The following is a 21,164-nucleotide window of genomic DNA, read 5'->3' on the forward strand; positions in this document are numbered from 1 at the left end:
CACCGCGTGTGTATGACATATGTAATGCATTGACTCAACTAGCCGTGGGTGCTGCAGCAGCATGGTTGATCATGGTTAGCTCAAATGAGAAAGCTGCCTGACTCCTTAGTTAAAAGTTAGATTATTTTTTATTATTTTTAGTGTATTTGTTTTGTTTAAAGCCAGAGGCTGTCACATTTTGATTTTGACCCATGTACTATCTCCTGTAAACATTTTATTCACCGTTTTTGGTGGAGAAGTGTTTTGACAAAATTATACTTTCAATATTAATTTTGTTGTGTGTCTAAATATTCTATTTTTCTAGTTATGCACGGGGTTGCAAATGCTACACATATCTGTCATTCATGTATACAGTGTTTAACTTCATACATTCCTCGAATGATATATTATGGTCTGACTGAGTGACCAGTGGCAAGAAATTTGAAGGTTAAAGTCTTACCATTCTTAAGAAGCCTTGTCAAGATTAGACCTGCCAGAACAACATTTGATTAGCATCTATTTTGCCTTTTTAGTTAGAGGTAAATTAATAAGAGATGCCACCAAAACAGCTAAGAGCTTCTCTGGACTTGAAGGTCATTATAGGTCCAAATCAGTGTGGAGTTTGTCCTAGACATGGAGCTGAAACAGCATCAAGGGGAGCCCTTCATGGTTCTGTCTTCTAGAAAGAGGGTCTCAAATGTTTTATGTCCTTCGCCTTTAGGAAGCATTTGACATCCTTCCTCGTTGGTTCGGCACAGAGAGTAACCTGTGAGCAGAGCGGGGCAAGTGCCAAGTGCAACTGATTTGTCGAATTGTTTTCAGGTCAGAAACTTTAGTTCATTTATCATAATGCTTCACTCTAAAAAAGTTTGGCACACAAATTCCCTCTGCTTCGACGAGTTTCACAATAATGCAACTATTTATTAATCTTTACTTGAACTCCCACATTCATATTTGTTTTTCTCTAATACTACACGCATTTAATAATGTCATACCGAAAAACTAATCCAACAGATCATATATATGTATGTCCTCTCTTCCGGAGCGCCTTCCAGGATGGATACCTGTAATAAATATATCCACTAGACGAGGAGGTAAGAAGAAAGACTTATTTATAATCAGTTCCCCAACTCAACCCTCCGGCTCCTCAGGAGGCTTCTCAACATTCTATCGGGCACTCTAGGAGCATTCTTGGGAGAAACCAAAAGGGGAAAGAGGGATAGGGGAGGATGGGAACATACCAGGAGGGGAGACAGGAAGAAAGGTGGAGGGAGGTAAAAACAACACGTTTATAACACATCTTCCTTTCCACAGAAAACAGCAAAAGGTATCTGGGTGAAGCAAACTTATTTCATCACATGGTCTTTCTGCCGCTCTGGAGGCTTTACAGTTCTATTACAACGTTTAGTGTCCAACTTGTCAGACCTTTCACTTGAGATGTTGCTCTGCTTGTTACAAGTGGCTTGCACAGAATATGGAACATGTCTGTCCATGCTCCACATCCTGCCATCTGCCATAGTGACAACATTTCTACTGACACCACTTATCTTTACAGGACCATAACATTTGTTGTACCTATTAGAGCTGGCGACAGGTTTCTTGACCAGGACTTGTTGACCTACTTTCCAGTCATGTGACTTGGTTCCCCATCTGAGATCATACTCATGTTTATATTTCTCTTGGTGGCGCAGGATCCTTTCTTGAGTTTTTTCCTTATCGCATACAAAGGAATTATCCTCAAATAACCAATTTGGCATGAGTTTAGACCCCGGTTTGTGCCCTCTTAAGAGACAAAAAGGGGAATAGCCTGTTACACTGTTAGGGGTTATTGCGTGCGACCAAATCATGTCCTTGATAGATTGGATTATAGGTTTATGGGCAACTATTGCTAGCTGTAATGCGTCTTTTATCATTTTATTGCAGCGTTCTACCAACCCATTGGCACGGGGACTGTACAAAGGGGTAGAGATGTGTTTTATGGGCAGGCTGACCAGGAACTCATTCATCCCTTCTGAAAGCAACTGAACCCCATTATCTGTTATGAGAGTATGCGGTATACCTTCATTTGCAAATGTGTCTGACAGAAAGAATTTAGTAGCCTTGGTATCCACTTTGTTGACAAACTTAAGGGTAATCCATTTGGAGAAATAATCGACTAACACAAGAATGAATCTTTCTTTCCACCCAGTTATTTGTAAGGGCCCAATGATGTCTAAACCTAATTTTTCCCAGGCCTTAATGGAAACTCATACTCGTTCTAGGGGTGTTCTTCTAGTGCATTTAGTCTTGTCACTGATTCCACATGCATGACACCCTTTGACAAGCTCTTCGATATGGGTGTCCATACCTGGAAACCAATAACCTGACCGTAAGTTACTTTTGGTAAGACTCCTCCCCAAATGGCCTTCATGAGTCAAATCACATATGCGTTTTCTGAGGTTCTCAGGAGGCATTATTTTGGCGGACTTATAAATATTGGAACCTACAAAGGACAACTCTTCTCTTACATTCCCATATGGCTGCAACTCATTTGAAAGGTTCCCACACTTCCTGGGAAAACCCTTCTTGATTTTTCCAGCAACTGCTTTCAGCGTGGTTTCTTCTCTAGATGTTTTCTTCCACTCGTCCTCTAGAATGGCAGAAAGGATAGTTAACAAAGGGTTCTCGTGTTGGGGTTGTGTTATAAACGTGGTGTTTTTACCTCCCTCCATCTTTCTTCCTTTATCCCCTCCCGGTATGTTCACATCCTCCCCCATCCCTCTTTCCCCTTTTGGTTCCTCCCAAGAATGCTCCTAGAGTTCACAATAGAATGTTGAGATCCCATCCTCGTCGCCAATTTGTAATAAATATATCCACTAAACTAGGAGGTAAGAAGAAAGATTTATTTATAATCAGTTCCGGTTCCTCGGGAGGCATCTCAACATTCTATTGTGCACTCTAGGAGCATTCTTGGGAGGAACCAAAAGGGGAAAGAGGGATAGGGGAGGATGGTAACATACCAGGAGGGGATAAAGGAAGAAAGGTGGAGTGAGGTAAAAACACCACGTTTATAACACAACCCCAACACGAGAACCCTTTGTTAACTATCCTTTCTAGTCAATTCCCGGGCAACCACTTACAGTTTACAGAATCTGCTTCAGTAGCGGCTGGTGTCAGAGCAGAGTGGCGGGGTGGGGCTGGGGAGGGGACAGCAACGAATATACAGCAAATCAAACAAAAAAGAACTTACCTGCCGCCCGCAGCATCACTGCCCTTCTGCTCCTGACTGCAGCACCGGCTTCCAGACTCTTCTACAGCCAATCCTGATGCTGCTTTCATGCTGCTGGCAGCATGACAGCCGTGTCAGGATTGGCCTGAGTGCCTCGTTGTACGCTCCCAGAGAGACTGGGAGCCTGTGCCTGCTGTCTTCAACCCGGCAATGCAGCTTGTCCTAAGACGGCCAGCCAAACCGACATGCACACTGATAGCAGTGCACACCACTCCCCCTCCGTGACGGCCCACAAGAGGGTTCCACGTCCAAGACTCGGCACTTAGGAGTTGAAAAAAAAATGATAATGAACCTATTTTCCTATTATTTAATCTTTTGAGGCTGCTGGTGGGGAGGGCGACACACCTCCACCATAGCGGAGGAGCCGCTGCTGATCCGCCATCTTTACAGACCCTCTGTAACATTCAGGAAAATGAGTGCAATGTCAATGAAATATTTGCACATGCTTCCCATGACATCATTCAGCAGTAGAACAGTCTCCCATTGGCCAACCATTTCACTATCAATCCCTCTGCATGCCAATCATTATCACACTAGAGCTGACACCGCCTCTTCTCATCCTGCAGTCACCAACAATCCGCGCGGCCGCCAAGAAAGGCGCATACACTGTTGAGGGTGTAATTGGAAAATGATGAAGTGCTGCGCTGATGGCATATGGTAAGATCCCCATTAATTTATGAAGTGCTTGCTCAAACACTCTTCCAGCACATGTTTAGAAATTCATTTCAGGAGGCGGTGCCAGAGATTTGAAGCTGTCTTGAGTGACTCCCACTTCCAAGTAATATCTGTGGAACCTGCCTATGCAGCCAATTTACACTTGGATCCAATATTATACTTTTTTCATTACTGAAGAATGCCAGGGCAAGAAAGCTACAGAATCTTTGGGTACTGAAATCACCTAGCTCTAACTTGGCATGGTCAAATAGCGTGCAATGGTACATGTATTCCACCTCCCAATGTCTTGTCTTGTGGACCAGTGGATCACAGTGGAGATTTTCAGCACATCTCCGGCATTACATACCAGTATCGCCTGGAGATTTATGGACTTCTTACAAATTCGTGAAATTGGGCACATATATTGAAGGGCCCGTCCAGTGTAAATAAAAAACTGTTCTCTTTACCCAATCCTGCATTAGTAACAATCACAAACAATAGGCATTCCAGAATGTTTCTTTGTTGGAAGATGTCTGCTTGGGTTTTGAACACTATTGTAGCATTGTTGCTCGGATGACCCCTTTAGTAGATTTTGTCTAACTTTGTAATTATCTCGGCACATCCAAGGATGGAGCAGAGTAAAGTAAATTAATGAGGCTGAGTTGCCATTTAAGTTAAAACTGAAGTTAAATGGTGTCCATGGCTGGTCTATTGGGAAAGTAGGTTGTGGTTGCTTAGTGATGAAAGATGGGATGTTGCTGTGTGTTCTGTCTAGGGCCCACCCTGGCCTCTCTTAGAATTGATCATCTAGTTGTCCTAATAGATGGAGACGGGGTAGAAGACCGACACATTTTGTGGATCAGTGTTTGCGCCAAGGTGGTTTAGAGTTCTACTTTTCACTTCAGAAAAGTCACTCATCATCATTTGCTGTTGAGTAGTCAGATTAAACTTCAAAACTGACCAGTTGCAATCCCCACATGAACCGTCCAACTTTGTGAGGTTGATTCTATATGATAAGGTACAATCACTGTTCTGTTTTGACTTATATCCTCTGTACCTTCTGACCCATTGGTTGTTTCTTGACTGTGTGTTGGGTCTCCTGACGTTGGTTTCTAGTTGTTCCAGCATCTACAATACCATGATGCCCTATGCATCCATAATAAAACTTTGTATAATATAAAATGTCCAAAACACATGTCTACACAATGGCAGGGTATCCAAATTGCTGCACCACTACCTGTGTTCACTTTAGTGTACCACAAATCTTCTATATCCTATCTTGGCTCAAAAAGCTGTGCCCACCTCTAAGAACCAGCCACCATTAATGGTCCTCAATAAAATATTCTAACACAAAGATAGAGAGGCACAAGCATAGAGACAATAAAACGTCCGCACTTAGCCCCACGTTATTTAATGTGTACGTCCGCCCCCTAGCCGTTCTGGCTAGGGCCCATAACATCAAACTAACATCCTATGCGGACGACACACAGTTCATCTTCTCCTTCTCCAGTGACACCAATGCCGACAAAATTAAATTCCAAGAAGATCTATCGGCCATTGCATACTGGATGACTGAAAATCGTCTCCAGCTTAATTCATCTAAGACCGAGGTGCTACTGGTTGGTAAGGAGACCCTAAAATGGGACGACAAGTGGTGGCCATCTGCATTGGGGCCTGCACCCACCCCTAAGAAGGAAGTTAAAAACTTGGGTATCATGGTCGATAATCAACTAAACCTTGACTCCCACGCCAAAAAAGTAGCTGGTCTGTGTTACGGCCGTTTACGGTCTCTGAGACCCATTCTGGGATTCTTCAATCCCCAAGTCCGTCAGACGATCATTCAGGCTATGGTGCTGTCAAACATCGACTACTGCAATGTCCTCATGCTGGGCTGCAATCAATCCACAATTCATAGATTTCAAAGAGCTCAGAATGCGGCCGCACGTAGTCTGTTTGGACTGCCCAAAAATTGTCATATCTCTCCTATCCTTCATCATTTGCATTGGCTGCCTGTAAAGCAGCGTATTCAATTCAAGGCTCTTTGCCTTATCCATAAAATTTTGTATTCCTCGGGCCCTAAAATTCTGCAGAATTTGGGTTCTCTATATGTCCCCACCCGGGCTCTTCGTTCTGCTGACTTGACTCTGGCCCACATTCCTATGATCAGGAGGTTCAGAGCCGGAGGCCGATCTTTTAGATATTTGGCCCCGAAATTGTGGAACACAATTCCACTTGAAGCCCGTGTTGTCACAAATCATTTGGTTTTCAGAAAGAAAATTAAGACCTGGCTATTTTCAACTCTTTAGGCCGGACTCTCTGGAGCTCTTCCTATACCTGGTGTGGCTGCTGCGTACTTGGTTGTCTGCAAGCGCTGGGACGCCCCGTTGCTGGGGTAGCCATGCGCTATATAAGCTACCATAACATAACATAACATAACATAACATAACAAAATCCAGTCGGTAAAATACCGATTCGCTAATAGCTCCCGGTATTGAGTTAAAAATACCCAATCCCAATGCATCAACCCAAAAGCAAAAATCGCTATTTAAGGAATCCTTAAATAGCGATTCCTTAAATAGCGATAGCATTTAAGGAATCCCAAATTTAGATTCCTTAATTTAAGGAACCTCAATTTGGGATTCCTTAAATGCAATGCATGAAAGTTAAAAAATTAGCGAATTCGCTAATAGGGGGAGCAAATTACCATGAAGATGAACTGCATGGTAATTTGCTAAAAGTTTGAAAAATGCACTTTTGTGCATTTTTCAAAGTTTCATGTTGCGCACACACATGCCCTTAGAGCATGTGTGTGTACAACATATGTGCACATATCAATTTCAGGGGTGCAATAGGGTGTCATTTTGACACCCTTGCACCCTTGAAATTGCATGAGCAATTTGCGAGAACCTACTGGTACTCGCTATTTGCTCATGCAATCTCCAATTCATTCCTATGGGCCTGGAGGCCCATAGGAATGATTGGGATGGCATTCCTTAATTGCTACTCGCAATTTGCTAGTAGCAATTAAGGAAAGTTAAGGAATCGCTATTTGAATAGCGATTCCTACATGCATAGCCTTTTGCTATTCCTTATTAGCGATTCCTTATTTTTCGCTAATAAGGAATCGCAAATGGCATTGTTGATGCATGTGCCCCAATATTTGGAAGAGTCCATAAACCAGCGAAATCACGATGACAGAGGCAAATCGTTTCTTTGCATGGTCGTATTTCTTTTTAAATCCTCATTTGATATTATACATGCAGACAATGCAAAACAGCCAATGCGTTTCGCCCATTCGGGCTTCTTCAGGGATAGTTCCACCTTTTCTTTAGTGATCCGTGTGCACGGCCTTTCCAAGCCTTCCAGGGTTAGAAAAGACACCGGACTGATCACCGTCGACTGATTCCTCTTCCTTAGGAGAACGTACTCCTCATGTGCCCAAGTAGCCCCTTTCGTTTAGGGCACCAGGTCACCCCCTTGAAGTTGCTGTCCCCTTCACAGAACTCCAGCCTCTAGCAGGGGTGCTGTCCGACTGGTGCCCTGCTCTGCAATGCTGCAGCTCCCTGCTCACCAGCACTTTGTGCCGGGGTGCATCACAGTGGAGTGCGGTCATCAATGTTAATGTGTGTGTGTGATTGTTGTGGGTCAGCAATATAGAAAAGCCAATCTATTTGGCTTTGCCGGTGCTTGTTTCGCTTGAATATTTACACCAACGTATTATTTAATATTGAGTGTACTTTTTAAAGGAATCAAATTATACCAGGATTATGAAAAAACGAACCAGCTGTTACGCTGAACTGCTTTTTTCCCCTGGATTTCCCTATTCACAGCCTCTCAAAGCGGCAGCGCTCTCATCACATTGCATTTGGTAGCTGTGGTGCTTCTTTCCTATATCAGATATGCACATTCCACAACGAGGTGGAATGGAATGTGAAAGCAAGGACTGGTAGCTTGTGATGTCTGTGCTCTTAAAGCTGCTGACACAAGAGAAGGCCTGCAAATATGTCCGTAAACAGTAAAGGTTTATAGTGGTCCTGATGCAGGCCTGCAGGAGGCCGCAACTCATCATCTCTGCAGCATCCTTTAGGCGCGGCATCAACTCATCAATGCGGAACTGAAGCAAGCACCCGTGGTAATGTAACTGATACTGTCATGTAACATCCCCATGTAATTTAGTCAGTGGTGCTAGTATTAATCTGAAATGAACACAAGCAGGTGCTCATTCAAACCATGATGGCTGACAAATGAAGGGGTGAGAGTGAGGAAATGAAACACATGCTTTACAGCATGGAAATACCTGCCTTGACAGCATGGCAGGATGCAGTTTTCAATTATTATAATTTACCCATAAGGCGCATATGAATAATGAATAATTCATGTTAAAAATTCTAGTAGTATGATTGCATTTGGATTTTAATAAACATGTATTAAAATGCGTTTCGAGCATAGATGCCAAGCTCTCCCAAGCCAGGTGGCAGTAGTTCCTCTTTTTGCACTTTAATTTGTACAACCTGCAGTTTTCATTTTCCATCTACAAATGCAGGGCTACAATAATCAGTGTGCAAAGAAAAAAAAGTGGAAAATAGTGTTGCTGCTTTGTAAGCCTGATGTGATGAGCACGAACGCCAAGAATGAAAGGCTGAGTGGACTCAGGCCAGAATCCTAGCCTATGACTGCAAGGTACAGGGAGAGCTGAGCAAGGAGTGCTTGCGTCACTGACGTACTCACCCTAGCATGAAGCACGTAGTGACGTTCGTACTTTATGGTTTAAATCTTTTATTGGCATTTCAAAAATATACAAAAAGGCTCCCACCCAGGAAAATAACAACACCTTGCTCAGTCTCTGAATGGTGGATAGGTCCCACATTTCTCTGCTGCAGTCTAAATCAAACGTGGACCAATCTGGAGACGCCATAGTAATCTCCAATAAGATGTTATGGAGCAAACCATATATAAAAAAAAACCTCCCCCCTCCCTTGCCCCAACCCACCCCCTCCCCCCGTTCCACGTCCATCTGTCCCCCTTCCCCCACTATCTCAACTGCTCCCAAGCCCTACCCCTCCGTCCGCCCCTCGGACAGCCACAGCAGGCGCAAATAGCGGGGACAAGTAACCTCCCTAAATTCGGAAGACAACAGTGCCAGAAAGGGCTTCCACAACTCCCCAAAATTTGGAGCCCTCCCCGGTCAGTGTTAGTGTGTGTTTTTCCATGCCTAGGACATGCCACAATCGATATAACCAGCCCGTAAACGTTGGTGTGTTGGAAGTGCGCCAATGAGTAAGTATGTTCTGTGTCGCTGAGCCCAACGCTATGGCTATCTGTCGTCCCCTACGCGATTTAAGCGGGTATGTCAAAGGGTTTGGGAGGCCCAACAGTATGTACGCCGGGAAGCGCTGTATCGTAGTGTCAAAATGCTTGTCCACCTCGTCGAGCACCTGGGTCCAGTATGGCTGGACACACTCACAATCCCAAAGCAGATGGGCCAAGGTGCCTATCTGCCCACATCCCCTCCAACAGTGTGCGTCTCTCATCCCGTCTATCGCATTTAAGCGCTCCGGAGTGTAATACCAATAGGTCTCAATCTTTGTGAGGGTGTCCGTGAGTCCCATGTGGTACGCTGAGTGTCTGGCCCTGTAATATATCCCCCCCACTCCTCGTGAGTGAGATTCCTACCAAGCTCCCTTTCCCAACGTGTCCGTCCTGCATTGTAAGTGTGCGCAAATCGAATTTGGAGCATTCTATACAGATCAGAGATTAGCTGTTTATCTGATGATCGTGTTATTAACCATCGCTCGTACTGGGAGAGCCGCCGGTCCGCAAATGGGCGGTCCCGCCCATCGAGCGCCCAGTGTCGAACCTGGAGTTATTGGATCCGTTCCTCCTCCGGTAACCCGTATTCCTGCCTGAATTGCTGGAACGAGTGCACGCCCTCCGCATCATACATATGATAGAGGAAACGGCAGCCAGCCGGTTTCCACCCGCTGAAAGCCGCCAAGTCCATTCCAGGAGTGAACTCCGGATTGTCGAACAGGGGTGTAAGCGGGGAGGGAAAGGTGGTGAGATCATGAGAGACGTTAGTACGATCCCAGATTTCTAAGGGAACGCGGGTGATTTGAGAGGCGTAGAGATTGGAAGGCCTGTGCTGCTTTCGCAGGAAGGGGATTTCTTGTAGAGGCCGGGCCGCTACCGCCTGGTCTTGAAACAGCCAATGTTTCTCCGACTCCCAGCGGCTCCACTCCACCAGATAGCGTAACTGAGCGGCCCGGAAATAGAGCTGGAGATCAGGGATCCCGAGTGTCCCGCTTTCAGGTGTGAGAGTGACGTTCGTACTTTAAACAGTATACGACTTTATCTAACTCTTTGCTTCATCTGCCATGTTTCATTCTCTAGAGGACATTATCTTTCAATTAACCTACCAAATCATAAATGTTCCATATTTTCACCTATGACATGAACCAGTGATCGATGTAACTGTTGGCTTCTCTGAAAGCAATTTGAAATGTCAGTTTCTTCCACCTGCCAGGAGACTTGGAGCGGTTCGAAAAAATCTCTGATGCTTAAAATGGCTGCCCATCTCCAGGTGTAGCCGGAACAGGTAAGGGCCGTGGGCGGGGGCGGGGCAGAGTGGAGTGGACAGACGGCGGTATAGGGAAAGTAAAATAAATAAATATATAAAATCACTTACCTTGCGCTCGCCGCATCACTGATTCGCCAATGTGGTGAGTGCAACATAAGTGGTTTTATTTATTTTTTCTTTTCATTTAATTTGACCAATCCCGTTGTCTGTCGACAGCACTTAATTTGAGCCGGAGCTTTCCGGTGCTAAGCACCGGCACTTAATTGGTTTCCGGTGCTAGGCACTGGCACCTAATTGTCCACACCAGACATAGAACAGTCTAGCACATGGTGGGGCTGCTCATCTAATTTAGAGATGAGCAGAACAAGGGTTGTTAATGAATACAATATACATTAAATTTGGGTGGTGCAAGCTGCAGTGGCCTCCAGGTCAGAGCCCTGGCACTTAATATTTTACAAATTAAGCACTGTCTGCCGAATTCGCCGCCGCCGCACCCCACTGCTCTTACCTGTGCTGGCCGCGCCTGCCCACCTCCAATGCATAAAATGTGTGACAACTCTCACCCCCTTCAATGCATAAAACGACTGATCACCAAAATGTTTAAAATAAAACAGCTGACGGCCTCAAAGACTTAATATGGCTGACGGCATAAAAGACTTAAAACACTGATGACATCTAAACACGTTAAGAAAAAAACACAAAATGGCTTAAAACGTCACAGTTTCCATTCCAGCTATCATATCCCAAGGGGCAGCGGGAGAAACCCAACATTTATGAGTAATTTCCTTGGTTCAGATGGATAAACCCATTCCTTTCGGCCGGAACATTGAGACGCCATTCCTCTCGAAATAACAATGTTCCATTCTAAAGAGACTTGTCTTTGCTGTCGACGTTATAGCGCCATGAGACAAATTCAGAGTGCATTCACACTCAATCGAAATCCTCCACTACAACACAGGAAATGAACTGAAATAAAATGAAGGGGGGGGGGGGGGCATTGGTGTCAAATATGCCCTAGTTACCTGACTGGCGCCAAGCGTTTTTCAAAATATGCAAAATGTACAAAAATTGTGTGAAAACTATTTTTAGAAATATTAGCGCTTTAATGATGCCTAGAGCAACAACTGATGAAATTGAACCTGAAACGAGTTACCTAGGTTATTTAGAAGTGCAAATGAAGCTATGAATAGTTGTGCCACATGTTCATGTAGGAGGCCCTTTTATCAAATGGATGCAGTTTCTTGTGTTCTGTTCAACTTCTCCTGCTCATTCCCCCTCCCAATCAGTGACCCGCTGCAAAGCCTCCTCTCCCCTTGTTTCCACTGAGCATCAAGTGAATGACATCAATCTAGAAGTGATGTACAACATTTCCAAGGAAACATGCATTGTGAATGAAGCTTCCGTGCAGTGCTTAATGTGTAAGAAATAAAGTGCCTGGGCTCTCGCCAGGAGGCCACTGCAGCTTGTACCACACATTGCCCCAACCATGCTGCCAATGTTAGTAGCAACACAGCTACTAACCATCACACCCCTTCAAGTGTATCAATTTGGACTATTTCAGGCCCCCAAAGCTATAAGAATGGCTTGGGTAGCAGGTAATAGTAATTTTTAATGTATATTGAAATAATAATTAACAGTTGTTGAATTAGCCAGACAGCCCCACCTTGTGGCAGACCACACAAGCACCGGAGTTGACAATTAATTGCTCGTGCCGAGCACCAGAAAGCACCGACTTAAATTAAGCACTGCTTCCATGATGTACCCAAGCAATCATTTTCAAGTTCAGTTGTAGATGTGTTCTAGTTCTAGAGCCATTGTTCAAGAAATGCTTCATTTGTACAATACATCTCCGGAGTGCAGTTGCTGAGGAAGAAAGTCGAAGATTTCTCTTACCTTAAGAAATGGGTTAGTGCTAAATAATTGTGCGTTTTTTAATTATTACATTGTTTTTTATGATTTGTCAAATGTGACCCTAACCGTGATCATACCATGCTGAATTTATGGAATCCATTAACAGCTTCTGTGATTCTTATTTTTATGGGATTCTTTTGCCATTATCCTTGGAAGTGGCTTGTTATGCTGTCGGTGATCTTCATGAGTCTGACACTTAGAATTTTTGCTTAGAATATGTCTAACCAGAGTTTTATGATTTTGCATTTGTCCTTCATGGCGATTCATGCATTTCTCTCTCTGTACACCTTTTTATTATTCTGTAATTAATACTCTTTTTGCTCTATTTTTGATCTGGAACTCGGTCCGTTATGTGTCTAATATTTTATTCCGTTTAACTCTTCCACTGTGTGGTTTCTTGATGGAGAGTGTACTCTCTAACCGCTTGTTCAAGTAGAGATTCTGAAGATGGGTTATTTTGGTAACCTTTTTGGGATGGTCATTTATTGAGGTTCAATCAATCAATCAATCAATCAATCAATCAATCAATCAATAATTTTTAGAGCGCACTACTATCTTGTGAGGGTCTCGAGGTGCTGGGTGGGGGGGGGGGGGTGTTGCTACTGCTCGAACAACCAGGTCTTGAGGAGTCTCCTGAAGGCCAGCAGGTCTTGGGTCTGTCGTAGGCGGATGGGGAGAGTGTTCCAGGTTTTTACGGCGAGGTGGGAGAACGATCTGCCACCGGTGGTTGCTCGACGGATGCGGGGGACGGTGCCGAGGGCGAGGTCAGCGGAGCGAAGCTGGTGGGCCGGGTGTAGAAGGTGAGTCGTTCATTGCGGTATGCTGGTCCGGTGTTGTGGAGGTGCTTTGTGAGTGTGGGTGAGGAGCTTGAAGGTGATCCTCTTGTTGACGGGGAGCCAGTGCAGGTCTTTCAGGTGGGCTGTGATGTGGCTGTGGCGGGGGATGTCGAGGATGAGGCATGCAGAGGAGTTCTGTATTATGGGGTTCTGTATTATTGGGATTTGACTCCCACAATTGTCACTAATTCAATTTTTTATCACTTGATGTCATTCTCCACTAGTTCAAAAATAATAGCGGGCTGCAGTTTGAGGATTGTGGCACAGTCAACTCACAAACCATGTCGGGGAACACCTGTTACATTTTGGTGTCACACTAAGAAAAACAAAGTGATCGGTGGAATACTTGAAGTGATCTCAAACGCTGGTAACCACGACTTATCACTCTGGGCCGACTCCATCACTCTTTTAGCTCTCCTGTGCTATTATAGACAAGGTACGGCCCTATGTAAATCAGCCTTGGTCCTGGCCCAAGTTGGATAGACCAGTCTGAAGGCCTAGGCCTGGTTCTAGGAAACAAAAGCAATCCAAGACTGATTTCAGCCTTATTGGGTCTCCATCCTGAGGTACTTCTTGAGTGACATACAAGGTTAAAAAAGGCTGAAACGTTTCTAGGTTGCTTTCGTTCTCATTTAGAGAGAATGCGGCTTAGCAATTTGTGATGTATCGCCAGGACCAAAGCCGATTTGCATTTGTTTGATCCTCGCACATGAATAGCAGATAAGGACAACAGTTGGGCATGACCAGGTCACCGAACAGTTAAATTCATTGTGACCTCAATCAATTTGGTGAGGGACAAGACAGTCCACATGGTTTCCAATATAGTGAACAGCAACTGCTGGCAAAGTTCCTCAGAAATATTGCCAGTGGGGTCACATGAGGTCAGTGTCTTTAACAACATTTACTTCTATCAAGGTCTCAAGGAATTTCTATATCACAAAATAGATCTTGGAATTCTACAAGACACAGGGTTCTTCTCAAGAAAGCCTGTAGATCAATGAGATGCTGGGTTTTAGACCCAGGAAAATAAATAGCTGATCCCCTCCAAAGAGGCTATAAGTTGGCTCTGGGTGTCTCTTTCTGAGCCAATTTGCGGATAGAAAGATTCCACCCTATAGTTCCACCTGGATGAAAGTCTATCATTTTTCAAGATTCATGAAAAGGACTTAAAGCTCGGATGTTAAGAAAACAGTGATCGGTGACCAACTAGTTAGTGATGGCCAATGCTTATGGGACATGTGCGAATGAAGGCAACTCTTTGCAGGGTTCTCCAACATGTCGCTCATGAAGGACTCGCGGCTCCCCAGAGACATGTAGGTAGCTCCCCTATGTGCAGCCCCCTTAGAACCTTTAGAGCTTTTGTTTGGTTGAGATAATTATGTTTCCAATAATAAAAAAGCATGTATTTGAGAGTACAATGTATGTCTTTTCAGAAGTGATAAGGTGATGTTTGGAGGCAAAACGATTGAATTCACATATATTTAAAGCTAGTAGGTGAATGATAATTCACACTACACTGGAGAGACTTACTACTGACGCTGTTTCCTTGGTGACGGAGGGCATTGCGGTGACGACTGCTTTGGCATGTAGACGGTAACTTTGTTTGATGCACCGAGGTCATCACAGCCGACAATCCTGCATTGGGGTAAACTCTAATTTAATCCTTGCTGTTGAGGTCAGTATTGTATCTAATATTATTATAATGTCTCTGACTTTCAATGAACCTAAAAAGCTCTTTCTAAATAAAGGGTTGGCGACGCGGTTCTGCAGTGTCATAGTCAGAGCTGGTTGCTTGTAAATTTGATAGGCCACAGCAAGGCATCTTCAAATATCTTGTACTACAGTTACCAATGCTATATCATCAATTATGACCAGATCTGATCTCGTCAGTCAGAAAACCACTCCCTGCTGCCAGACTAGCGACCAGCAGTTTGCTCATTTTTTTCCAGAGGCATCAACAGATTCTTACCTTCAGCAGCCTACTTTCATCCACCTGACCACCTCACCAGCCAGGTGAACCCAGCTTTTGGGTGCTGATCACTGTAAGAACATGTTAACATTACATTTCTATATGTCCTACTATTAAACTCCTATGCTTCCTGCCTTGTGGACTACAGGGCCTACAAGGCCTCTATCTATCTATCTATCTATCTATCTATCTATCTATCTATCTATCTATCTATCTATCTATCTATCTATCTATCTATCTATCTATCTATCTATCTATCTATCTATCTATCTATCTATCTATCTATCTATCTATCTATCTATCTATCTATCTATCTATCTATCTATCTATCTATCTATCTATCTATCTATCTATCTATCTATCTATCTATCTATCTATCTATCTATCTATCTATCTATCTATCTCTCTATCTCTCTATGAAGCATTTGTAGAGCGCATAGCTACACTTAGGCATCCCAGTGCTGATAGTGTGACATAAGCTGCACCAGGTGCTCTGACAGTGTTAGGTTTCAAGCACACAAGTTTTTAAGAGCTGCCTGAAGGTCAGTTCATTGTCTGTTGTCCGCAGAGTGTGAGGGAGGGAGTTCCATAAATTTGCACATTTGTAGCCGAAGGATCTTTCCCCACCTCTCAACGTTTTCATAGTGGGGACTACTACCCGTTGGGTGTTAGAGGATTGACGAGTTCCCTGAGGGATGTATTAGGAGTTCAGAGGTCGTAAATTGGGGGGCGGGGGGGCATTGTCCAACCAGGACCTAAGGGCTATACAGAGGTCCTTGAACTTAATCCTCTGCTCGACTGGTAGCAAGTGAAGAGAGGCCAGAGCTGCATGGGCTAAGTTGTGCCTGGGGATATTCAACAGTATACTGGCCTCAGAATTTTGTACCATTTGTAATTTTCCGGTGACAGACTTTGGGTCTCCCAGACAGAGAGAGTTTCTGTAGTCCAGGCAGGAGAGTATCAGCACCTGGACTACAAGCTTTCGGGAGATAGGGGAGTAGATTCATGGATTTTTACAGCATTCTCAGAATGCTAAGGCAGCTGGAGGCTTGTGGTCAGGGCTTCCATCAACAGAGATTTGTTCAGCAGACTTTTCATGACTGACTTGGGGGCAGGGGGTGAGGCCTGAGGTACTCCACAGCTCAAAGAAAAATATCAGAGCTGCAGGATCCTTCAAAAATCTGAAAGGTCCTATCTCTCAGGTAAGAGTTAAGCCATTTCAGAGCAAGTCCTGAAACTCCCTCTTTGGAAACTCTTTCAATAAGGATATCATGGTTTACGGTATCAAAGGAGAGGCTAGGGTCGAGGAGGATGATAGCTGACTCGCCTCCCTGACCCAGCAGCCTCCTTTATTTCTCCACAACTGCCAAAAGGGCTGTTTCCATGACATGTCTAGGTCGAAATCCTGTTTGGGTTACATGGAGCATGCTGTTTAGCTCTAAGAATTCTGACAACTTCTGGTTAAAATGTTTTTCAAGAATTTTAATTAGACCAGGGAGCAGCAAGATAGGTTTATAATTTTCAGGAGGAAGAGGATCCAGTGGAGGCCATTTTAGTAGTGCTTTAACAATGGTGTGTTTCCATGCCAATGGGACAGTTCCCTTTGTAAGTTAGAGATGAAGGACTTCCAACTTCCATCAGAGTGCCGAAGATGTATTCAACTGCTTTAGCAAGAATGCGTGGAGCAGCAGGGTCTAGTGGGGAACCTGATTTTACTTTGTAAAAAACGTTGTGAAGCATTCTAGAGTCAAGTTAGGAATTATTGAAAGGTCAGGCTTCCTTTCTTCCTGCTTACTTCTGTTGGTGGTGTGGAGAGGGGAGGGGAGGGCAACTGTCCTTAGCCGATTACTGAAAAGTCAAATATATATCAGAGACTGTACTGGAGAAATATCAGGCCAGGTCATTACACCTGGATGCTGATGGTTATAGTGTGAAGCATCTGGAGGAGGGTTCTAATGATGCCTTAACAACTTGGAATATTTTACGGGGGAGTTTGAGACTTGGTTGATTTTGGCATCAAAGTAGGCAATTTGAGCGATTTTAATTTCAGAGTGATAATTTCTTATAAGTATACGATAATTTGATTTCTTGGTTTCACTATAGTCTCTCCTCCATTTCCTCTTGGCCTTTTTGCATTCCTGCTTTAGTAATCGTAATTGAGGATTGTGGAGGCGTGTTAATATGATTGAGGGAGCTGATCTTGCTTTAGCGTGTGAATTTCAACTTTTTATAGGGATACAATGATCAAGTGATTGTGTGATCCACTGAGATATCAGAAATATAAGCAGTGTACAGTTCCTAAGGGTAAGGGAAGAAAGGTCCTTTCTAAAAAGTGCCCTCACACACCCCAAAGGATGTCATGCTTCATCATTGGGCCTTGCTCCTCGTCGGTCCGGCGCTGCGATGCCTGACGGGCACCCGCGAAGCGGCTCTTTATTGGAGATCTTTTTGGATGAAGCCGTAGGGTGAGTGCGGGTGTGTAGGCTTGGTAGTGCGGTGAGTGAGTGAGTGGGTTAAAACAGGTCTAGGGCCATCCTAACTAAATGTATTTATTCCCAGGGGGCACTAACCTAGTTAAAATTAATCTGCCCCAACTGGATATAATGATCTTATAGGGCGAGTGTGGTGCATAGGGTTGACATGTTTCATGCCAGGTTAGCCCCTAACGGGTCTGGTGGCACTTCATCAGGAGCAAAGGAATGAGAATTGGGTATTTTAGCACTACTGCAAGTCTGGTTCCGTGGTTTTTTAACTGGTAACCAGAAGCAGTTAAACGCCCAGTGTTTGAGTGATCCCGAGGTGAAAGACCCTAAAGGTAAGGGCTTGTGCTGGCGGGGATGGCAGAGCACCTCGTTGCTCTGATGGCAGGTAGGCAGTGCAACTAGCGGCCGTCCTACCCTTGCTCTGGGCCCCGTGTAAATATAGCTCCTGGTTCCTTCTGTTCTAAACCATTCACTGAGATATCTCGGAATTCGTAGTAGAGGGTCGGAGCTCAGGTGGGGGCTTGAAGTATTGAGAGCCTGAATCCAGGTTTGACAATCAGGTTTAGCCCATTTGCAGTCTCCCCAGGGGTTCGAAATCAAGACAGAGGGGGGGTTTACATACCATATACTCAGTAGCAGCTCCCCTTCATAACAAGTGGTGGGGAGGGGGGTAGGAGGTAAATAATCCCCCCTAAAAAATCCTACCTGCTGCTTCTGACCGCCGTCTCAGGGTTCTTCTGCTACAGTCTCTGCACACTGCTCAGGCTCCTAGACACCAATCAAGACGCTGCTCGCACACTGGTAATACATCATGAGAGCAGCGCTGTGATTGGCTTGAGTGGGCTTGTTTAATGCTTGTTCAGGTCCTAGGACCCTGTGCCTTTACTTCACCTGGCTGTAGAATACAGCTCGGGTGAAGAGAGATCAAAGTCCACATGACCGTTTGGTTGGCCTTACACAGCCGGTCAAACCGCCATGCGCACTTACAGTGTGCACTACTTCTCCCCCGCTCTCTTCATGGCCCTGCCCAAACTTGCCTGCCTTTAGCGAAAATAAAAATAAACTAAAGTAAAATAATTTTATTATCATTGTATTTTTCCCTTTTCCCTCAGTCTTCCTGGCTCTCAGCGGCGGGGGGGCGACGCTCCTCCACCATAGCGGACAAGCCGCTACTACACACACTAGAGGACTCATATGTAAGTTAAATACAGCAATTAGGAATATGCCATTTCATCAGGTTGAAATGATCAGCACAGGCACTGTAGCTCTGGTTAGCAGGGGCAAAGTGCACAGAGTTCTACAGCCATTAAGAACACACAGGGCAAAAATCCGGGGGCACACCATGCAAAAGATGGCCCTTCCTACCTGTGCCATATTAATAACTGGAAATGGACACGCTGTGCTCTGGCTTTCCTAATCCTCTACAGACCAAAGGGCAGTCGCGGCCTGTGCAGGTAAGAGAATTCCTAGAATTAAGAAAGCTCGTTCAGGTGGCAAGGCTTTCTCATATCTGGCACCTATTTTTTGGAACAGTCTTCCCCTCTTTCTTCGTATGGAAATGCCTCTTTCTCACTTTAGGAAACTAATGAAGACTCATCTTTTCTAGCTTCCTGACTAGTTCGCTGTTGCTAGCGCAGAGATACCCCCAGGGGTGATTCAGCGCGATATAAAATTATAAATCAAATCAAATCAAGAGCGGTGGACCGGGTTGGGGCATTGATTCGACAAACGACGATGAGGGAAAATTAAATAAATAATACATTTTCCCTCGTGGTCGTCTGTCGAAATCCCCCCACTCGGCCCCACCGCCCAACCGCTTTGACCTGCACGGACCGTGGCTGCCAAAGGGTACCCCTGTCACACTGTGTGGCTGAATGCTTCAAGGCACTCCATCACTATTAAAAAATGTCAGTGGCTTGCAGGCTGCCTTCTGATCACAGTAGTTTCCAGGCTCCAGGAGCGAATAAAGTCCTCTCATGTGCTGATGGCTGCGGTACTTGGTGCGGTGCCAGCGGCGCGCCAATCTATTCACAGAAAAAATGAATAATGAAAAAGGCGATAATTCACCCCTCGAGATTTCTGACACCTTGTCTTGCTGACGCAGTTTGAAGTTCTTCATTCTGCGCCGCTTAATTAGGTTATAAAGATCTTCTGGATGAAAGATGTTGGAGGAGAGAATCTATGGGTGTTTGTGGGGCACAGAACATTCACACCTTCATAACCACTTCAGCAGGTCAGGGACAAATGTGCACATGAATGTCTTGTTCCTTGGCCTAGAAAAACTGACCCACTTCTGCAAGTTTGGTAAATTGTTGTATTTTTGTATTGTTGCAACTTTTAATTTGCAAGAAAATCTTGTCCTTTTGAATGAAAAATTAGATGTCTGTATTGCTTAGGATGCAGCACACAGCACAGGTGCAAGATACACCCAGGATGATGAATCTAGTACTTGGCTATCTGAGCGAGCTTGCATTAAAAAAGCACTTATTGGAGGTATGGGCACGATGCGCCTCGGACCTGGGGTGCTGCTCGTCTCCCCGTTGTCGGTCTGAACTAGGGGAAGTAGCTGGTTTTAGGGAATCAGTGCATGTGGCGTCTTTTTGCACGTGGATATGGATAATCATGCCGTGTTTCATGGTACGGGTCATGGCTGCATTATCCTCCTCACGGCTATGACACCCCTACTGGTTATGGAGCCCAAAGACTACTTATATCAGCCTATAGGAGGGTCCTGGTTTGTCCCTCGACCAAACTAACAACCATGCCAGAGTGTAAAGCAGATATTTCAAGTATCAATGTCCTTTGTACCAGCATAGCTGCAACAAAGACGCTTTATATGCCATATTGCCTCTTTCAATGAGGTCTTAACTTTTCAAGTGTGGACATCCCAGCTACAAGTCCACAGTAAAGTAGAAAGCGCACAAAAAGTAGGGAACTTTGTAACTCCTGTTGTGCCCCTCTTTCTAGGTCTGCATTTTTACCTTGGCTCTGTCACTAAGAGAGCGACACTGTTGGCTGCTAGGAGTCTCAACGTATGTGTCGTCTCTGCAACTTCGCATAACAGCTAAACGAGGGAAGAGATGGGTCATAAGATGTGTTGAGATTTGTGGATTCGCAGGACCAGGCGCTAGATGTGATTGAGGGCAGAGGGAATGGGCAGGAGAGGCCACTGCCCAATGTCTGAAAGGAGGTAACAATTTCTACTGGCAAACAAAAAATAATAATACAAAAAGACAAGAAGTGCTTGGAGATCCAGTCCCTGTTTCACCCTGAAAATGGATTTATGGCAAGGCTTGAGCGGAGTGGAATTCCAACCATTTCCTGGGTGAAAAGGGGACCAAAAGGAGTTTGTGAATGACCACAATTGTACACGTTTGAGGGCGCTTACAAACTTCCAAGGCGAACCAAACTTTGGAATTTTTAGTTTCTGGTCCAATGAGTGGGATTTATGGGTGTGAAGATCTTCAAAACCATCTTAGAGGTCTCC

At 44.7% G+C, this 21,164-nt stretch overlaps 1 protein-coding gene across 1 annotated transcript in view; it reads right to left on the reverse strand.

The window, feature by feature from the left end:
• TMEM108 (transmembrane protein 108) overlaps nt 1–21,164 on the reverse strand; it is an 820,487-nt gene that overhangs the window by 592,027 nt on the left and 207,296 nt on the right. The window lies entirely within an intron of this gene.

The sequence above is a fragment of the Triturus cristatus genome, chromosome 10 (genome assembly GCF_964204655.1).
Source record: "Triturus cristatus chromosome 10, aTriCri1.1, whole genome shotgun sequence".
Classification (NCBI taxonomy): domain Eukaryota; kingdom Metazoa; phylum Chordata; class Amphibia; order Caudata; family Salamandridae; genus Triturus; species Triturus cristatus.